Raw genomic sequence first — 6,000 nt, 5'->3', positions numbered from 1 at the left:
TTCTACAAACTGCCAGAAGCCTGTTTTTATTTATTCTTGCCAACAACAACAACCACCCTACTGCTTGCTTGCCATAAGGCAAGTCCAGATCCATAAAATTTGGAATGGAGGCAACTACCAACTTCCTGTCAGCTTGACCATGGCTATTGTCCTCTGGAAGATAATGGTGGGATCAGGCTATCCAGCTTCCAGGGGGCTATGTGGAATCAGTCTACTGAATCTCTTAAAGTTACCATGGCAGCATTGAAGCAACTACAAATGTACCAAATTTCAATCCCATAGGTGTCAGGGGTCTCATATTTTGGATGCGTTGTGAAATTTAACTCATTTGGGGTACCTTGGTTCCAAAATCATTGGCCTAAAATGCACTGTTTTGCCCAGTTAAAGGTTAAAGACACGGAAGTGTTAGTAGTATATAGATACAGCCTCACTTTTCTCTAGCTGTATCCATTTCTTAGATTTATATAGTGACAGATTTTGATGAGGCTGCTGTGGACATAGTGTTTCATTATGTTTCATTACGTTTTGCAAAAACAAAATATCAGATTCTTGTGTAATCCAGAAGGAGTAACCAACAACAGAACTTTCAACAGTCAGGTCTTGCTTGTTGCACTTTAGAACAACATTTTATCTCCTGAACAGGATTAGGACTTTGTTTAATAGAGAATCACTGGTTAGGAATCAAAGAGAGGATTAAGAGTATAGATTAGCAGCTTCACTTGTGGTGTATGCAATATTTAAGATTAGTGCTATGCAGAAAAGATTGGCAAAGCTGCAGAAAAGGGCAGAGCAGTAAAGAAACAACTGATGATTGTGTCCAGCATTCCACTTGTCATCGTACGAGCCACAGACTCCGCCGTGTGTGGCTGACACCTCGGACAAGAGATTCTACACACGTGCCAGAAGAGATGTGATTAAGATGACTGGATGTATGGATAGTGCTGAAAGGTATATCCAGTGGAAGCAATGAAACATTAAATATCTCATCCCCAAATCAATCAATCAATCAATCTCAAAGCCCATCTTTTTCCCCCCCGATAATGAGTTCACATAGTTAATTGAGGTAAATCTCTAAAGAAGGTCCTTTCTCTTGATCTCTTATGAGAACTATTTCCATTGGAATGCCCAATGGCTTGGATACAGGATGCCTGCCCATTGCTGCATTTACTTTGGACCTGCAAACTCTTTGAATAGTAGCAGGCTGCCAGCTAATCTGAGCGTCTTGAGGGAGAAAGGCAGGGCATAAGTGAAGATAATGCAGGTCAAGAAAAGGGGAATCCCTAATCACGAGCCTACACAAAGTCACAAGAACCAAGGGGGTAGCGCAGCTGCTGCTACGTTCATATTCAGAGAATAGCAAAGAGTCCCAGACTCTTTCTCGGTATCAGAAAGCAAAACATAGACTGAAACAAAATGAGACTCAGTCATGCAACACTACATGGAAATCGTAAATAATCAGGAACTATACTGAATGTATTATTTTACTTAAGTAATTGAAATATAAATGTTGCCTAACAGCAATTCAAGTGACTCCCTGAATTCCAAGTAGACAATACTGTGGATTGACCAAAAATGCTGTTTCCTCCTCCTCCTTTCTCTCCCCCCCCTCTTTCTAAGTACACATATGACCATGCATCGTAGCTTATAAACAGATGGTATTTGGCCTCCTTGCTATTCTCAACATTTGGAATTCCTAAACTGCGCAAATTAAACAATAATATTTTATAAACACACAGTGGATTTTGCTCACTGCTTTGTTAACATAGAAATTATACAATGCTGACATTCATGTAAATTTCAAAAAGTAAACAAGAGGCCACGTTTGAAATAAAGCAAATGCAAACCAACAGAGGCGAAAGGCGTGTTGCACTGGGCACCTCCACCTATGTCCGACAGCAGCTGGGCCTCCCTGGGAGAAGTACAATGGAATAAAGCTCAAATTGTAGCTAAGGCAGTCTGATCCTTTGTAACTCCAAAACCTTGTTTTACGCCTCTCTGTAAATAAAGGAGAGCTAAACAATAATTGGCTAGTTGACCATCCATACTCATTTAGCCTGTAACCTGCTATTAGAGTTAAAAGAAGTTTGCAGCAATAGTTCCTTGGAGGCAAGAGAGAAGAAACTGTATTTAGCCCTTTTAATGTTGGCAACAACTGGTGTGTGTATGTGGGAGAAAGGCTTTTGTAACAAGGGATGGGAAGCAGTTTGAGAAAAGTCTCTGGAATGCAGTACAAGATGATTAAATCGTTACTTTTCTATTTTCATTTATTTATTGGGGGGTGGGGGGAGATTCCCGTTGAAAGCAAGCAAACCAGCAGGCTGTCCAGCTTTTAGTATGCTTTCCTAACTTCGTTGGCAAAATAAGGATTTTAATTGTTTGTCAGGGTTTGAAAGATCTAATTGCCATCATTTATAGACGGGCCAGTTTGTTTCAAGGTCCACAAAGGTCAAGCCCTCTGCATCCATCACTTGCCTGTCCCTTGGTTTGACCTATAAGCTCCTCTCACTTGGTTGAACTGTGCCTCCTAGATACTTTGTTAGAAGGGAAAACTTTGCAGCTCCAATGACACCAATCATGGGGCCTTGCAGCAGAACTGTAGATTCCTAGGAGAGCGCTCCATGAACAACCCAGTTTGAAATCTACAGGATGGGAAGCAAACCCTTCAGCCCTCAAGGCCAGAGGTGGTATTCAGCAGGTTCTGACCAGCTCTGGAGAAACGGTAACGGAAATTTTGAGTAGTTCGGAGAACCAGCAAATACCACCTCTGACTGGCCCCTGGCCCCATCTATTCTCTGCCTCCCGAGTCCCAGCTGATCAGCTGGGTCTTCTTTTGTTGCCCTGCACAGGAGAACAGAGCTGGAAAGCAGGTTAGTGGGGTGGGGAAGGAATGGGAATTTGCAGTAACCTTCCCCCAGGAGTGGGGTGGGAATAGAGATTTTGCATTATCCTTCCCCTGCCATGCCCACAAGCCATCCCCACAGAACCAGCAGTAAAACTTTTTGAATCCCACCACTGCTCAAGACCATGTGAAGCACACAACTTCAACCATCACCTCGGGTTTTACACTTGCTTTTTGTCATGTTCCAGATGTCTGGATTTGAATTCCCAGAATTCTCAACAATCATGTTGGCTGAGGCATTCTAGGAATAGAAATCCCAGAATGTCTCAATTGGCTGAAGACCAGATTAACGAAAGGCTTTGTTTCAAGCAAGTGATCCCAACTGGGGTGTAGTGGCTAAACTATGGGATTCGAATGTGGTGTAGCCAGGTTCAAGACTCCTTTCAGCCATGGAAGCTCATTGGGTGATTATTTTCTTCAGTCCTGGATGCAGTGCTAGGACATGCCCTAAGCTCTTGGAGAAAAAAAAAAAAACTAAAATGTTTACTTTTATTTTTTAAAATCTCAGCATATAAAATGTCACATTTCGTAGTCAACTAATATCCACAGCATCATCATGACTACAGAAATACAGCTGCAATTGTTTCTGTTGATCTACGGTAAATCAGATTTATTTGTGCATTAGTGTCAATTTTTGCAAGACTTATTGTATACACTCACCCATTCACGTTTTAAAATAAACACCAGAAATGTGCCTGTAGATACCTTCCAAGATTAAAACTTTACAGCCCCATAACCCAAATGTTGACTTCTGGCCCATCTACTTCTGCCTCAAACACCACTACCCTTGTTGTCCTTCTTTCCATCTCTAGCCTAAACTTGTTGTGTCATGTGCTTTATAACTACGGAGCAATGGGAGGTCTTGGAGCCAGTAGCCTAATCTCTTCAGACTTTCATATTTGATCTCTTTTAAGAGGCAAATCCCAAAGCTCCATCAATGAATCATGTGATTAAACTAGAAGAGTTCCAAACCTTTACAGTATTGTAGGATGGTTGAAACTGCACCATCCCTGGACATACAATACTGTGCAAAAGTCTTAGGCCATCGTTAGATTTGTTGTCATAGCAATAGTATAATGACCATAAAGACTTATGATCTCCTTATTAGAATACAACCAGAAAATACAGGACATTTATATACAGTATTCAAAAACAGAGAAAAGCAGAAAAAATAACTTATAGGCTAAAGTGGCAAGTAATGTGACCTCCTCTTACACAACACTGTTACATTATATGCAACAGCAGACACTTGGCTCCTGTAAAGCTAAATGAAACCCTAAGTACTGTCATTGCAAATACCTGTATGCCCTATTATTTCACAGGTATCAAACTCACGGTGTCACATTGCCACCACGTGACATATTGTGAATTTTTTCCCCTTTGCGGAATTGGCGTAGGTGTGTCTGGCACGTGACAAATTCGGCCTGTGGGCCGCCAGTTTGAACCCCCTGTATTATTTAGTTTCCATGCAGTTTTAAGGAAATTATGTGTAAATGTCCTCTTCCTAAACAAGGTACCTTATCTACAACTACTTTAGCTTAATTTGTTCTTGGTATTTGCTCATTCAGGAACATGCACCATGAAAAAAAATATTGGGGTTGATGAATGGCACTTTCAGGTACACATAACATCTGGAAATATATTGGAGACTCAATGATGCCTATCTCAGAAAGTACAAGGGATCCTGAGATACTCTGCAGAAGAAAGGTAGAGTAAACTTTTAAGAGTTAATGTGTTCATAGAGGACATTTTGATTCCTCCTCCTTCAAAATTGGTTACTGCTTGTCATGTGAAACCCCAGAAGTTTCTTCAGATTCAGCGGGGCTTGCTTTAAAAAAAAAAATAATTAAGAGAGCTGCTATGGTCAAATGTAAATGTTCAGGCACCAGAACTTTTTCAATTTCCACCCCCCAATTTTTGCTTACATTAAATCAATTTGGAGCCCCCTGGCCCTGTTTAACCTAGTTTGATTTTTAATCCACCAACCTCGCTTACAAACTGTTGGATTGGACAGCTGCTCATTCTTCACAGCCTTGCTGCAAGCCAAAAATTTGTAAGCAGAGTTCAATTCTCTTCACTCAAATTCTGCTGCCATTTTATAAATGCTTTGAGGTGACATTTCTGCTTCCGTTATCTCCACTCCTTAAATCAACCAATTCTTCAGTTTGGTTACCTTTCAAATGCAGATCAGAGACTTGAGGTTTCGTTTTTTCCCCCTTTGACTCACACTTCAAGTAGAACTGATTTTTCTCTTCATAGTAAAGTGCAAAACTAGTTTGTTTAGGGATTCAATGGCACCTTCAATGCTGTTACCTTCAACTATCTTCTCATGAATCTCTCCAAGATCCACATGAAGAAAAGGTGCATTGTAAATGCAAGACGTTCTGTAGCATGTGATTATCAGTTTCTAACAATAGCTAGGCACATTTTTGAAAAAAAAAAACCCAGAAGTTAATACAGCATTGCTATTTATTATCGTATAATTAAGGCACTGACAGTTTTCCTATTATAAAACCTTATTTGCAAAGGTTCATAACTCAAGAGGCAAAAAATTCATTTCACGATAATGTCTGGATTACCATGTTGAAACATTTAAAATATTTTAGCAAAACGAATTTAATCTGTCACAGGTTTGCCATTTTCCAGCTGTTATTTTGCAGTATTGTTCCACCCCACACTGCTTTGGGTGGAGGGGTTAAGCCTGATTGGACGTTCAAAAATTAAGGATTACACTAAGGGACAATCACTTTATTGTTGTTTTGGAAAAGGGGAAAAGCAAAGTTCATGAAAGTAAAGAGATTGGAACTAGAAATGGTGCTAATAATAAATTAATGAACAAATTTTACTACACCTGAAAAATTTCCAACCCTTAGACTCTAGCACTCATCAGTGAGAGAAAATAAGTGGAAGAGCAACAAAACACATGGCCACCCACTATGGAAAAAAAATATTAGCATACTTTCGGCTTTAAAAATCAGAAATATGTAGCAAGATTTTTAAAAGCAGCTGTGTTCAAAGGAAAGTGGCAGTATCTGAGTTTAGCTACAGGAGAAAATATTTAGAGCTGGCATAATTACAGCACTGAATTATAATGGAAGCAC

This window comes from Pseudonaja textilis, chromosome 1, assembly GCF_049901715.1.
Source record: "Pseudonaja textilis isolate UNSWEBS1 chromosome 1, rPseTex1.2, whole genome shotgun sequence".
In the NCBI taxonomy this organism is placed as follows: Eukaryota; Metazoa; Chordata; class Lepidosauria; order Squamata; family Elapidae; genus Pseudonaja; species Pseudonaja textilis.
Note: the sequence above shows the minus strand (reverse complement) of the source record.